The sequence below is a fragment of the Podarcis bocagei genome (assembly GCF_964188305.1).
Source record: "Podarcis bocagei genome assembly, chromosome: 17".
NCBI classification, from domain to species: Eukaryota; Metazoa; Chordata; class Lepidosauria; order Squamata; family Lacertidae; genus Podarcis; species Podarcis bocagei.
This window is the reverse complement of record NC_138143.1, coordinates 26,776,759-26,793,040: the sequence shown is the minus strand read 5'-3', so window position 1 is coordinate 26,793,040 and position 16,282 is coordinate 26,776,759. Positions and strand designations below refer to the sequence as shown.

The 16,282-nt window shown below is 41.5% G+C and overlaps 1 protein-coding gene across 3 annotated transcripts in view; it reads right to left on the bottom strand.

Annotated features, from left to right (window-relative positions):
- LINGO2 (leucine rich repeat and Ig domain containing 2) overlaps nucleotides 1–16,282 on the bottom strand; it is a 539,936-nt gene that overhangs the window by 316,962 nt on the left and 206,692 nt on the right. For 2 of the 3 annotated variants that reach the window (XM_081176515.1, XM_081176516.1), the window contains one exon: nucleotides 15,367–15,444. The gene's annotated coding sequence lies outside the window, so the exon portion shown is untranslated. Of the gene's footprint in view, nucleotides 1–12,222; nucleotides 12,241–15,366; nucleotides 15,445–16,282 lie in introns of those variants that run through there. The other variant, XR_014003290.1, reaches the window with a different exon arrangement.

Below are 16,282 nucleotides of genomic sequence, written 5' to 3'. Positions count from 1 at the left end.
AAGCAATGACAAACCTAGACAGCATCTTAAAAAGCAGAGACATCACCTTGCCGACAAAGGTCCGGATAGTTATAGCCATGGTTTTCCCAGGACAGATCCTGAAGCTGAGGCTCCAATACTTTGGCCACCCTGGAAAAGACCCTGATGTTGGGAAAGATTGAGGGCACAAGAATACGGGGATGGTGGATGATGAGATGGTTGGACAGTGTTCTCGAAGCTACCAGCATGAGTTTGACCAAACTGTGGGAGGCAGTGGAAGACAGGAGTGCCTGGCGTTCTCTGGTCCATGGGGTCACGAAGAGTTGGACACGACTAAACGACCAAACAACAACAACATAAGTATTCACTCCGGCTTGTTGTTTTCTCAGTCCAGTTACTTTGGAATATAAAAGATAACTCATGTTGTTAATTAATTAATTAATTAATTACAGGGTGATGATGATTAAAATAATGTCCTTTCTGTTCAGGACTCATGTCTGTTGCATCCTTCTCACGCAGCCCAGCATCATCGCGAAGTAGCACAAGACTAGCAGGGCATCATAACTGCCCTCTTTGGGCACCTGCCTGTTGTGCCTGCCAAGGGTCATGGGTGGGCAGAGGTGCAGCTAGATGCCCCCCCCCATGCACTCGGGGCCACCGCCCCTCTGGCCCTCCTCACATGATGCCACTGATTAGACCTCAAGTCCAGCCACAGAGCCTAGGACTTGCCGATCAGAAGGTCAGCGGTTCGAATCCCTGCGATGGGGTGAGCTCCTGTTGCTCGGTCCCTGCTCCTGCCAACCTAGAAATTCGAAAGCATGTCAAAGTACAAGGAGATAAATAGGTACTGCTCCGGCGGGAAGGTAAACGGTGTTTCCGTGCGCTGCTCTGGTTCACCAGAAGCGGCTTAGTCATGCTGGCCACATGACCCGGAAGCTGTATGCCGGCTTCCTCGGCCAATAAAGCAAGATGAGCACCGCAACCCCAGAGTCGGTCACGACTGGACCTAATGGTCAGGGGTCCCTTTACCTTTAATTCAAAGTATCTGGAAGACACCAGGCTGGGGAAGGCTGTTTTATGGATATCTTCCGTTCTGTGGACCTATTCCCATGCCACCACGTTTGCACCTTTGCTTTCATTAAGTGTTAGGCCCTATTGAAATGGAAGTACGTCAAGTTACAAGGTGCACTCTCTCCTTACAGCCTCTGCATTCAACTTGTTCCAATTTTACATTAAAATAATTATAACCCCATGAAAATTGCTGGCATGCTGGCACTTATTACACATAATTTGGAACCATACAATAGGTAGAGGTAATTTCGGTTCTATTTCAGAAATATCTTTAGGCATGCAATAACAGTTGACTATTAAATAATTCCCCAGATATTCCGTAAAAAATGTATTCCGCTGGGGAAACACATGAGCTTGCATAAATAAAGCTGGTGGGCCGTATTAATCTGAATGCTTTTGTCATATACCTATTAACTACAGGAAAGCCAATTAGAGGAAAAACCACTCCACCAATTGAAGGCCGCTTTTCATGTTTGTTTTGTATCTAAAAGGGCTTATTGTTGACAAAGGCTAACCTAGCATTGCGGGCAAAAAAAATCTGCATTCAGCTCCACTCCCACATGAAACTGACTCGCGGTATGGAGAAAGTACACTCTTGAAAAATCAATGTTGCCTATACCAAAGTTAAGTGAATGTATTACTGCTATGTGCATAGTTATAAAATGTCACAGATTACCTCCACAGAGTCCTAGCTAAAGCTTTTTAAAAACGTCGTCCTCTCCCTAACTAGAGGAGCACCCCAATGTTCAAATGGCCAAAAATCAAACTTAAAGTGAAAGAGATGCAGTGGATATTAAAAGGATTCATTGCATGTGTTTTATTGTGCTGAATAATAACCAGAGATATATATGTTCCAGAGCTATATCATACGATACCTGAAACCTGGGTTGAGTAAGAACACCCTTGTCTGGAAAGCTGTTACATTCACTGAATTGTCATCTCCAGATACTGTCTGCTTCTAGGTTATTTGGTGTCCACTTAGGTTATCTGCCTTCAGATGTATGTGTGTGCAGCACCTTTCCATGTGGAATGTAAAACACATTATAAATAACAATCGGTGATGTCCGACTAAGTTATCCTCTGAGTGTAACCTCTGAAATCAGTGACTCGTCTATTGATTTCAGTGGGTACCCTCAGAAAAACAATACTGCTGGCTCATCTGGAAGCAATAAACGATGTCATTTTTTGGTTTGTTTTCAATCAAATTAGAATGTTTTCACCTCAAATTTCCCTCTCTGTGGAATTCCCTCCCATCAGATGTCCATGAGAGAAATAACTATGCAACTTTGAGAAAACATCTGAAGGGTGGCAGCCCTGTATCAGGAGGTTTTTAGTGTTTGATGTTTTATTATATTTTTACATGTGTTGGAAGCCACCCAGAGTGGGGAAATAAATAATAAAATTGGTTGTTGTTGCTGTATTTTAAATAACAACTGGCTGGCTACTGACAGCTTATTTTATGTTATTTTATGTTAATCTACCAACAGTTCTCAAATTGCTGTGTAGTCTTGAATCTTCTCTGACCATTACAAATTATCCCACCAGTAGTAAGCATAAGGTTTTGTTACTTGCAGGCCTTTTTTGCAGTATTTTTTTCAGCCGGAACTTGCCAGAACTCAGTACCAGCACCTCTCAGGTTGGTGCCATTGCCATTATAAGAGAACGAGGGAAGTGATCGTGGTGAGTTCCGGCACCTCTTTTTCTAGAAAAATAGCACTGGTATGTTGAAATATCAAGCAACCTTCCTTAAGCATTGGAGTGATCATTCCTTTGGGAGACCAAGCTAAAACTGAGCGATTGATACACATTTTAATCTTGAACATAGGAAGTCCCAAGCACATGTATAAGGGGAAAAACAACAACATGTCAGGGTAATGTGTCATACTCTACCACATACTGAAAAGCAAATTCAAAGGCGGCTATTTCCAACAGCACACTTTTGCTGCTGCACAGGGATACTTTTTTGTATCATAATCTTGTGTGCTAATGGAAATGCTCCCATTTGCCTCTCACACTTTACTAACTACAGTTTCCAGGATTCCTTTAAATGTGTCATTGATGTGCTTTAAATGTATGGTGTGGATCTGCCCAAGGGGAAAAGAAATACGTCAAGCAAAGATGTCCATCTACCCTAGAAGCTGAGGCTTTTTGTGTGTGCAGTCGAGTTAATTTTCGAAACGCATGAAAGAAAACAAGAAGCAGGAAAATCAATTTTTTTATTAGAAAAGAGATAATAAAATGAATAAGATGGTTAAGAGGAGAAATACCAACTTGCTGATATAATCTTGGGAATTGGGATGCACGAGGGGGGGTGGGGGGAAGTCAGGGAACAAGGTTATGAAACGAGGATCTGCTGAATTTATACATGTTTGTGTCTTGTGTTATTTTTGTGTCTGTATTGTCTTTATAAAAGCGGAAAACCCAATAAAAATTTTATATATAAAAAAAAGAAAACAAGAAGCAAAATTGTTCACACAATGTAAGAATGGATTTGTAACAATGTAATTCACAGAATGAGTGGCAGCAAATTATAGTAAAAAAGCAGAGCAGTTCTCCATTGTTTAAATTTCTGTTCTAAATGGTAAAGAGATAAGGAGAAAGTATACTTGGTAGGCTGATTCTCTGCTTATTGTCTAAATTTGTTGGCCAAGAAGGGAGGAGGGAAAACACAACCACTTTTAAAGGGTAAATGTTAAGTGTTATTTTTCTTCCTTAATAGCTAGACCACTCAAAATCATAATGCTGTGATTAATTTGGAAAGCTTTTACTCTTTGTTCCACCTGCATCTAATTAGAAATGTCATGGTTTAGAATAAAATAAAAAATAAAATAAAAACTTGTGGGAAGCCAATTATGAACGCAGTTGCTAGGACCTCTGCTGCATCTGCATCCCGGCAAGTTCAAAGATTGTACATCACTCTATCCCAGACCAAACACAGCAACCCAAATAGATTTAAAATGTAACAGCATCAGACTTTGTGTTTTGTTCCTGAAAACTTCCACTGGCACAGCATTTCCACAAGGATTATGCGCTTAATTGAACATATGCAAGCCTCAGAATGGGAGCTCACAAATAGTTCAAACTTGCCACAAAGCACACACATTTCCCTGTTCCGGCAATGAGCGATGCCAAACAGCTTTCCAGTCACAGTAACAGCCAAGCACACATTACTGTCTGAAAGGGCAGCATGCCATTGTACATGTCAGCATGGCTTGATATGCAGCAAAATCTCCCGTTCTATGTACATACCACTGGGTGGAGATGGTGAAGGGATGTCTTAGCTCAAGGTGCATTATCAACATCTGCCAACATTAGCAGTAGGGTCAGGCTGAAGCTAGCTTGAGCAGCTACTCACTCACTCCTCATAGGCATCACAACCAACCAAGGCAAGTGCCTAGGCTGCTCTTGATGCTTCAACCAGTAGCCCTCACTGTTGCTCAGCCTCACTTCAGTGTTAAAGACTTGAGGGAGGGGAAGGAGGAAAAAATGGGGATGAAATCAAATTCTGGAGTGGAAAGAAGTTAGCATGGAGGTCCAGGTTGTGAAGGGGGAAACAATGGACAAATAAGGCAGGGCAACTTTTGACAGGAAGAATAATGGAAAAAATGAGTTGTTGACTTCAGGTGAGATTCAGTCATGCTGCTAATGCAGATAGCTCAGAATACATGAAATCAAATATAAAATTGCTTGCTTGCTCAGTTTCTTTCCAAAGAGCAAGGGGAAAGCCCTCCAAATCTAGCTAGCAAGTTGGTCACAAATTATCTGGTTCATTTTCAGGTTAATATTCTGGGGGTGCATCTTGTGATCTCACACTGTAAGTTTTGCTTTGCTATTTTGTGAATTATTTAATTGCTTATTTTCTTTAATTAGTCTATTGCACATTTTACTATTATTTTGGTTCATATTGTATTGTAAACTTCCCTGGGATAAATATTATGAAGAGCAGTATATAAATGTCCTAAATAAATAAATTACTATATAAGGCAAAGAAACTCATCTGTGAGAAACTCAGGCTGCCATCCTAAACACATGAGGGAGTCATCCTAAACATGAGGGAGTCAGTACTATGACACGCAACAGGGCATACGAATGAGTAAAGATGCATTAGATGGGGTTCCCCATTAGTCGGCTGGTCTTGATTTATGCCATGCACAACACTTTGCTTTATCCCCCACAACCCCCCAAAATTCAAACTTATCTGGGCTTTAAAAAGTGGAGGAGAGAAAGCAACAGGCAGAGCAGATAATAGAGACCACAGTAAGCAAAACTCTGAAAGAACATCATGAAGATTAGAATAAAACATTAACTAAGACTTTTCCCTCATGCTGAGGCAGAGGGGTTCCATTTTTACCCAACAAAGCTCTGGGTCACCACAGAGGGTAATAGATAGATTTATTCTTCCTGTGATAAAACCAAAAGAAGCATTTGATTCATAAATACTGATATCTAAAGAATGAGAACTTGAAGAGGGTATTTCAGAGGAGACGATAATTAAAGATCCTATCTCCTGGAGTTTTAGTTCCCTTACAGAGAAGCTTTTATTGAATTATTAGCAGTTTCTGGATTATCCTAAACAGTAACCTTTCTGATACGAAGTGTTTTGAGTGCTGATTTTTAATTAGGGATAGCTGCACCACAGAACAGTTCTATCAAAATTCGAAGAGAGTCGTCAAAGACCATCGGCCTTTCATTGTTGTGTCTGTCATGAGATTCTTTTTTAACATTCACAGACAGATTACTGCTAGTACATGCAAGCCTCCTTTTTGTCCCTTTTAAGGGCTCATTCTTACGTTACCTTTGAGCTGCAGTTGATGCTGATGTGGAAAGTAAATATGAATTACAGGAGGGATAGGGTACCAGTCAGCTCCGGATTTATGTATAAGCTAAACAAGCTATAGCTTAGGGCCCCACTCTCTTGGGAACTCCCCAAAATACACTTCTTCTTCATTGTATTTCACTATTAATATACTTCTTCTTAATTGTATTTCAGTTCAACCATTTGATAAAATACATATTTTGTTATGTGCAAATGAAAACAGTGATAATTTGTTGTTGACAAAGGACAGCTGGACATTACCTTCAGTAGCTTAGGGTCTCTTTGAACCTTAATCCGGCCCTGGTACCAGTGACCCTCCACATCAAGGGCCAGCAACGTTTTCAGTTCCATGAGCACTTTTGGATTTCAGAGCGAGAGCTGTGAGCACAGTCTCCTCCAGTCATGCTCTCTCTCCCCTACTGGATCACCCCCTCCCTGCCCCATGACAAAGGAAGCGTAAGCATGTGCACACAATTCACTTTTCAAAGTGATTGGGATCAAGAGCCAGCTCTGCTATAATTAATATGAACCTTGAAAAAAACACAGAGTGCTATTCAATCGAGTTTTACTCAGGGTTGGCCAACTGAAATGAATGGGTCTTAATTTCAGTGGGTTTACTCTGAACAAAACTGAGTTGGTCATCACTCAAAAAGAAGAAGTGGGAAAGATTGCTGCTCTTCCACCTTTGTCTTCCACCTTTATGTATGTTTCCAAGGCTGGGATGCAGGTGGCACTGTGGTCTAAACCACTGAGCCTTTTGGGCTTGCTGATCAGAAGGTCAGCGGTTCAAATCTACACGACGGGATGAGCTCCTGTTGCCCTGTCCCAGCTTCTGCCAACCTAACAGTTTGAAAGCACACCTGTGCAAGTAGATAAATAGGTACTGCTGCAATGGGAAGGTAAACGACATTTCTGTGCGCTCTGGTTTCCGTCACGGTGTTCCATTGCACCGGAAGTGGTTTAGTCATGCTGGCCACATGACCCAGAAAGCTGTCTGTGGGCAAACGCCGGATCCCTTGGCCTGAAAGTGAGACAAGTGCTGCAACCCCATAGTCACCTTTGACTGGACTTAACCATCCAGGGGTCCTTTACCTTTTACCTATGTTTCCAAGGGGAATGCAGCCACATCCCGGGAAACAGAATATTGTCCTTATTTTGTTGTAAAATATCACAGAGTGCCCTAAAAACCCACAACTCCCCTTTTCTTTTTGATGCAAATTCCCCAAAGCTCAGCAGGTGAAGTATTATGGAGTGTTTTAAAAATACCACCTCATTAAAGTTGGAGAAATCCCAATGCCTTAAAAAATCAAAACCAACATGTAGTGCAGTCTTTCCTAACCTGGTGCCATCCTGGCCATTGGCCATGCTGACTGGGGCTGATGGGAACTGTAGTCCAAAAAACCCCCAACAACACACATGGAGGGCACCAGTTTGGGGAAGGTAGGTGTAGAGCTTTGTTTCTATCCCCATAAATCTTTGACGGAAGAGTTTAACATCATATTACTATTGTACTTGAACAGTGTATTTAGTGATCCAGAAACTCTTGTCATTGTACACTGGGCACAGTTCCCCTAACAGTTATCTATCTGTATATTTTGCTGACTGCAGCAATGATAAATATTTCATCATATTTTATTCCTGCACAATAAATTCCCTCACAGTGAAATTAGTTCCTATAATTAAGTCTTTGAACAAAGCTGAGGTGTACTGAAATATAGTTAAGATGATGCTGGGATATAAGCAAAGGAAAGACACCATGAGCAATAAAAAAGTAAGTATGGAGTTATGGAGTAAGTAGCCCTTCCAGCTGTGAGACTGAGCTTCAAAATTAAAACAGTAGCTATGGCTGAGCAGGCAAAAAGATTCAGTTTAGATGAAACTGGTTCATTAATTAATATAATATAGTTTAAGTGTTCTTTCCCAAAAGACTGCATCCACCACACTCACACACGACAATTGCATATCCTTCAATATTTCTCCAATGAAGATAGGGACATCCAATTGCTTCTTCCATGCAACTGAATGCAGCTTTTGGACATTGCTCAGTAGTAACGCCTTTGGTTTGCTCTCTGAGCTCTCTGTTCTACTACCCTCAATGCCCGCCTGGTTCTGGGAGAGGGTTGTGTGTCAGGAATGTTTTCCAGGGACACTGAGTCTGTCAGCTGTCTCTCCCTTGGTGCTTCTTCTTCCTGCTTTTCCTCTTCCGATACTTCCCAACGTCTGCTCTCTGCAGCCTCTGAACTATGCCCTTCTGCAAACCACAGTTCTAAATCTATACTGTCCTCCTGATTTCGGGAAGGTTAGGAGAAGGGAGGGGGCAGTCCTCACCATTCTTCCTCAGTCCAGCCCCTGACACCAGCTGATGGTGATGGGAGCTGTGGTTCGGGAGCATCTAGAGGGTGCTGCATTGGCTATCTCTGGTGTAGGGTATGGGCTAAAGGAAGTTAAGTGGGTCTGAATTTGAGCAACATCATGGGAGGAATGTTTCTAGCTACTCTGTGCTTTGATTATTTTTATTATGTATTTTGTGCTTTGTATACTGTAACATTGTGTTGCGAACCACCCTGAGACCTATGGGTATAGGACGGTATACAAATATTATTAAAGGTAAGGTAAAGGTAAAGGACCTGGCGTGCTCTGGTCCATGGGGTCACGAAGAGTCGGACACGACGAAACAACAACAACAACAAAGGTAAAGGAACCCTGGACAGTTTGTCCTTTCAAAGGCGACTATGGGGTGCAGCGCTCATCTCGCTTTCAGGCCAAGGGAGCCGACGTTTGTCCACAGACAGCTTTCCGAGTCATGTGGCCAGCATGACTAAACCACTTCCGATGCAATGGAAAATCATGACAGAAGCCAGAGCACACGGAAACACTGTTTACCTTCCCACCACAGTGGTACCTAGTTATCTACTTGCACTGGCATGCTTTCCAACTGCTAGGTTGGCAGGAGCTTGGACAGAGCAATGGCATCTCAGCCCCATCGAGGGGATTCAAACCGCCAACCTTCTGATCAGCAAGCACAAGAGGCTCAGTGGTTTAGACCACAGCGCCACCTGCTCCCAAAAATGTTACCTTAAATTTTACTAACAACAACAGCAGCAGCAGCAACAATAGCAGCAGCACAGGGACTGATATCAGCTGTTGTCATGTGAATTGCAGTCTTCCCTCCCTATTTTTGTGGGCAAACTACTTTTGTGCCATGTCCATTCTTTTCTCATTTCACTTATTCTTTGAGAGTAACTCAGCAGTTGCACAATTTACTGTGATGAGTACTTGATAAAGACAGATCATTTTCAGAGAGAATGCTGTAATTCTGGTAAAGAAGGAGGGAGGGGGCATAAAGACGTCAGCAAGATGACAAAAGCATGGCATATGTACAGTGTACTTTGTTGCGAGTGAAGCATGAAGGAAAGTCAAAGGCAGACTTCATTATTTCAGTAAGTCCCACAATCTAAAATGTGTCACTATTTGTGACAGCAAATTGAAGTGCTCTGAGGAAGTTCTCAAAAGGAGAGATGACAGAATCACAAAGTTGCATTTGTATCTAATGTAAAAAGAACTACAGAGGGATCATTAAAATGAAACTCTTCATGTAGCTGCATAATAGATGTAAAACACACTTTTCCAGAGGAAAGGGTACTATGTCATTTGAAATTTAAATGCAAGAAATGACAAAGCAATGCCAATTACTTTTGGATAATAGCCTTCTGCACTGCAGAGTCAAAATGGACATTTGCAGTGCCCTTTGTATTCGAGGAGCTCCTTTGAGTCACTCAACGTGGATTTGATTACTAAATTAATAGAATTTATCATATTTTATCAAATTTAGGGCATATACAGTTGCCCGATAAATGGTTGCTTCTGATTACACAAACTGTCTTTGTTGCAAAAGGTTACGGCTTTTACAAAGAGCTACACGGCAGAGTTACAATATATTCAGATCAAAAGGGTTCCCAGCTAATCAAGGCTTGGGCACTTGGAAGCGTTGCCATTTGCTGTGACTTTGAGAAGTTCTGTCAGTGTCATCAGTAGATACCAGCATCTTGCAATCAAGTTTTAAATCTAGGCCAAACCTAATCCGCCATTATCTCAGAAGGGCTTGGCTGCTTTCGTCATTTCATTTCGTGTGGCATTATTTTTAACCCACCCTAGGACCAAAGGCAAGGTAAAGGCAAAGGACCCCTGGACAGTTAAGTCCAGTCAAACTTGACTATGGGGTGTGTGGCGCTCTTCTCACTTTTCAGGCCGAGGGAGCCAGCATTTGTCCACACACAGCTTTCTCATCAAACACATCCTTTCAGTAGTCATGTCATTTACTTTCATAGAATAGAATCATAGAATTGCAGAGCTGGAAGGGTCCACAAGGGTAATGTAATCCAACTCCCTGCAAGGCAAGTATCTTTCACCCGATGGGGACTCAGACCCATGAACCTGAGATTATTTTACTTTTACTTTCAAGGAAATAAACAACTACAGTGGTACCTCAGGTTAAGTACTTAATTCGTTCCAGAGGTCCGTACTTTAACTGAAACTGTTCTTAACCTGAAGCACCACTTTAGCTAATGGGGCCTCCCGCTGCTGCTGCGCCACCGCTGCACGATTTCTGTTCTCATCCTGAAGCAAAGTTCTCAGCCTGAAGCACTATTTCATGGTTAGCGGAGTCTGTAACCTGAAGCGTATGTAACCTGAAGCGTATGCAACCTGAGGTACCACTGTTCTTAACTTTTAGAAGACATCTGAAGGTAGTCCTGTATAGGAAAGTTTTTAATGTTTGATGTCTTCCTGTGTTTTAATTTGTTGGAAGCCCCCCGGAGTGGCTAGGAGAACCCAGTCAGATGGGTAATAAATAAATAAATAAATAAATAAATAAATAAATAAATAAATAAATAAATAAATATTAAGCAATTTTTTTTCATGCATAGGGGCTTTTCAAGCTCCCCTCTCCCCTTATGGTTTATGTTGCTTTCACACATACCATATTTTTCGTCCCATAGGACGCTCCATTCCATAGGACGCACCTAGTTTTTTTGGGGGGGGAATAAAGGAATTTCCCCCCCTTTATTTCCCCCCCCCCCAAAGCAGGTCGGGGAAACCGAACCAGGTCGAGGAACAGCGGGATGGCGGCGCTGCGCCTCCCTGCTGTCCCCCGAGCTTGTGGGGCTGGCCGATGTCTGCCCGGCGCGAGGGGCGCTCTGCATCAGGGCGTCCCGCCCGCCGGGCGGCAGGCTGCTATCCGCAGCGTAGGGAGCCTTGCGGGGAACTCCTGCAAGGCTCCCCATGCTGCGGATGTGTTCCCGAAGCCTGGAGAGCGAGAGGGGTCGGTGCGCACCGACCCCTCTCGCTCTCCAAGCTTCATCAAAAGCCTGCATTCGCCCCATAGGATGCACATACATTTCCCCTTCATTTTTGGAGGGGAAAAAGTGCGTCCTATAGGGCGAAAAATACGGTAAATGCTAGATGAGGGCTTAAGGGAAAAAATAAAACAAAACATAAAATCTTTAAGAAGTACCTGCTTTCTTGATAATGAAACACATACACACCATGACACATTTTCAGTTGAAATAAAGCAAACATGGTGAGCAGAAGGTTTGAATTAAAAAATAAAACATGGCAATTAGTTTACGTGTTATTGTATTTTATGTTGAAAACCTTTGATAAAAATTTGAATTAGAACATAAAAGGGGGGGGATAAAACCTTGCATAACTAGCTGATTGCTCTGATGACTAGTAGAGAACCAGATAATTACGCTACTACTTTAGAAAATAATAGTTTGAGAAAGAGCACACAAGCTTAATTTTCCATTTGTGTGTGGAGGGAGGACTTTTCAAGTTTATTGTACAACAGCAAGAATGAAAGAACAAAACAAAACCCATGTCCTAGAAGTGCTCCTCTTGTTACATAGAAGAGTATAGTCCCTAATGGGAAATAGAGAAAGGGAAAACAAAATCACTACCCATAGCTTATGAGTCTCATTCGCTATCTCTAAAGCGCAGAGAGGATGGTTTTAGGCCATTTTCTATTGGCATGATCAATCTTAAAGAGAGGGGAGGGAGTTTGACCTCAGGTCTAGGACCAGTAGAGTCCCTTTATGCCATAGTGACTTCAGATGGATTGACTGGCCATGCTTTCCACTAGGAGAAAGGAAATTAACACTTGACACGGATTTCTCAGCAGAGGAAAATGAAAGGAACGCAAGGAACCCTTGAACATTTATCTTGTTTGGAAAGGTGCGGTTTCCCCGGAAAGCACAGAAACCTTTTCGTCTTCTCACTTAAATGAGGAAGAACAGCGGAGGTGGAGGACTCTAACAGATGCCAGCAGACAGGCAGTTTTCCTCTGGTCTTAAAATGGAGGCTGCGTTGCAACATGGCTGAAAGACAAGCACCCAGTCCAGAAAGACAGCATAGTTATAAAACTGAGAGAACAAGCCCCTTTCCCGCCCAACCCATCTACCGCATGGTTGCTGGTGGCGTTTCCATTCAGAACGGAGTCTGATTCACTCTCCTTTCTTATTAATGAACCAAAGTCGTAGCATATGTCATGCAATGTGCAGAGCGGAGGCTGATTCAGCTAGAGGCCCCCTCCTCCACCGAGGAAGACAGGAGCCTTTGCCAAGCCCATTTCTCAAATGTACGCACTTCCACTTGAAAGAGCCTGCTCACTCAGCAGTACTCCAGCCAGGATGGAGAGTGCTTCTCCTCCATGGCTTTCATTTAGATTGCGAATCGTGAACAAGACATGAGCAGCCTCTTATTGATCAGCCTTTTCTAATGGACACTAAAAGCCCCAAACACCCCAAAACCTCTCACCATGAGTAATGATTCAGAATGTTTGGGAACAGAATATTGCCTATGTAAAAGCAGACGATGCAGTAATAATAATAAACTAATCTGTCAAAACATGATCCAAATGTAGCTCCACACCATCTGAAAAACTATTTCCAGCAATGTAGAGTAATGAAGTGTCTTATGGGTGAGAGACCTTTCCCTAAATGTAAGGAACTGAAGACAAACAAAGCTCTGAAAGACTGAATAAGACACCATCTAGTCCAATAACTCATATCCAGCAGCAGCTAACCAGGGAAGCCTAAAAGCAAAGCATGAAGGCAACTGAGCTCCCAGCAATTTACATTTAAAGGTACAGTGACTTTGAACTTGGGAGGATCCATTTAATTGTATATTTTTTGAATAAATTTTAGTAGAGTTTATAAAGAGTGGTACAAAACTTAATATCAGATATCTTTTTTTTAGCCAACATTAATTTAAATGAAATAAAATAAAAACACGAAGGAAAAGAAAAAGGAAAGGAGGAGAAAAAAGAAAAAAGTAAGAGATAGAAAAGAACGTAACAGAGAAAATAGAAAAGATAAATTACAAAAACTAAAGAAGTTCCAATTCTTTTCATTTGTCCACTATATATAAACAATATTCACTTCATCCACTCCAAAATAACACCTAACAAAAACTCTTTCTATAAACCAACATTATCTTCAACCCCCAAATCCACATGTCATTGTTTCATTTTTATGCAAAAAGTCTATGAGAAGTTTCCAATCTTTAGTACCGGTAAATGTTAACAATGATATTTCTCTAATTAAACATGTCAATTTTAATTATCATGGCTAATACACTTTGATAGATCTTCTTCTTGCAAACTGGTGTAATCCCATTTAAGACAGTGGCTCTCATAACATCTCATTTGATAAGGTGATTGTACATCCAAACACTTTTTTTCTTAATCCATCAGGAAATGCTACAAGCCCATGGGGTCATTTGAGTTTATCTTTTCCTGTATTGTGCCATTTCCATGAAGTCACTTCCAGGTGCAGAGACCATACTGTGTATAGCAATCCAAACATCACAGATTTAAATAAAATCATTACAGTACTGATTGTTATCATATCAATTCTCTTTCTAATAATTCCTAGCATGGAATTTGCATTTCCCCCCACTGTGATTGACACTTACATTGAGCTATTCACCACAAGCCCATAGCCAGCATATATCTGTTTGTACCAACATAAATCACCTTACATTTAATGCTGAGCTTTATTGGGCATTTTCATGCCCATTTAGAAGTCCTTTTGGTGTTGTTCACAACACACCTGAGTAATTTGGTGTGATCTACAGATATAGCTACAACACTACTCACCTTTAACTTCACACCATTTATAAATAAGATAAAATTCACCAATCATGATACACATATTTAGAGCATCCCACTGTTTATTTCAAACCATTATCCATTTATTCTAACCCTCTGCCTTGTTTTCATATGAAGGATCCATAAAATCTAATCTTATGAGCTTTATGTTTATTCCAGAACCTTTAGTGGAGTTTTGTCAAAATGTGTTTTTTTGAACATGCAAATATATACTGTCCGCTAGACCTTCTTTATCCACACATCTCAAAGAGGTTGGTGAGACATGATTTATTTTATTTTATTTCTTTGCTTGTCTTTATTGTTTTGCCAGAATTGTTGCTCGTTTTTTGTCTTCCTGTTTTAAATGCTTCATCCAAACTGCATAGTTACACACAGGAGACCAATATTACCTACTTTATATTAACAACGTGAAATAAAGGAAGACGGAAGCTGTCAGGTTTCTTTAAGATATTAATCAGGACAAAATTACCAAGGTCACCTTCAGACTGTATTTTGTGGAAGTGATTCAAGAGCATCCTGTTAATTCAGGTTTGCACAATCAGTAGATTTGTTGCCTGAATGCAACAAATCCACTTCAAAAAGTCTTTTTGTTGTTAGGAAAGTGCCTTGCAGAACAGAATGAAAGAGTGTGGGATGAACAAATGATTAACGGGAAAATGTATAAACATCACATAAGCACATCAGGAAGAACACTGGTTGTCATAAACCACTGAATTGGAACAAACAGTGTTTGGGTTTTCTACAGATTGCTGTTTATTCTGATTTGGCAGTAAATAGTGGGTTTTTCTTGAGGAAAACAGTGGGACAAAACCAACCAAACAGACTGGGAAAGTGTGGGCCTGTGCCTGGAAAGTGTGGCACAAAAGGAACGTTTGGATGAACCTATAGTCTAACTTCCGCATAAGCATTGTGCAAGCAAATCAAAATGAATGCTCAATAAACACATGGTCTAGAAGAGCCCCGAGTGAATCCAAGCCCATATATTAAATAAATTCAAGGCTACAGCACTCAAAAGTAGGTCATTCACCCCCCAACTTCATTTGCTAAATACAGAGCACAATGAACTACAGGCCAGTGACACATCATTTTGTAAGTCTTTTGTGTTTCTAGGTATACAGCAATAGTATTTTGCAAGAGAAACACTTTCTCAGAAGAACCCCTAGAATATTGCTTTAAGTTAACAAAAGCATCAAATCATTAATATGATTTAAAAATGCATGCAAAAATACATAGCCACACACATTATAGCACTACCCACATCATAGAATTCCCTCTTTTAATAGAATCATCTGAAATGAGTGTTGGAGGGGAATACAAACCCCAGAACTCTTACCGTGTAAGACTGGAATCCATTGATAAAGGGAGGAAGTGTAACTCACAGCCAAGTCTCCCAGCTCCAGTGCTCACTTCACTAAAAAAAATTAAGACAATAAGTCAATAATGGTTAAAGTTGCCATTCTCATGTCCAGTTGCTTGATATGGGAATAAGATATTCTTAATGTGCATGTGCCACAACAAAGTTATATTGTAGAGCCTCCTTTAACTGTGTTTTGATTATGGAATCCTATTTTCATCTATTTACACCACACATGGGAATACGATCTAAAACACAATCAAAAACAAATTGGACAATCGCCCCGGCAGCACTCCCCCCAGGCTACACCACTGGGGAAGCTATGGCTTCTTTGAATGGTATGCTGCTGCTTTAAATGTATAGTACAGATGGGACCCATGTTTTAAGGAGGCAAAAAGAGAACTTTCTGTTTTATGCTTCTGCCAAACACCACACATATGGTAAAGTTAAAGGACCCCTGGACAGGTAAGTCCAGTCAAAGGCGACTATGGGGTTGTGGCACTCATCCTGCTTTCAGGCCGAGGGAGCCAGAGTTTGTCCACAGACAGCTTCCTGGTCATGTGGCCAGCATGACTAAACAGCTTCTGGCACAACAGAACACTGTGACGGAAACCAGAGCGCACGGAAACACCGTTTGTTTTCCTGCCACAGCAGTACCTATTTATCTACTTGCATTGGTGTGCTTTCAAGCTGCTAGGTTGGCAGGAGCTGGGGCAGAGCAACGGGAGCTCACCCCATCATGGGGATTCGAACCGCCAACCTTCTGACTGGCAAGCCCAAGAGGCTCAGGGGTTTAGACCACAGTGCCACCCCCTTCCCTGGTAAGCACCACACATAAAATATTACTGACCCTTTTAAAGTCTTCTCTCCAATAGCCCTTTAAGGATGCCTCCAG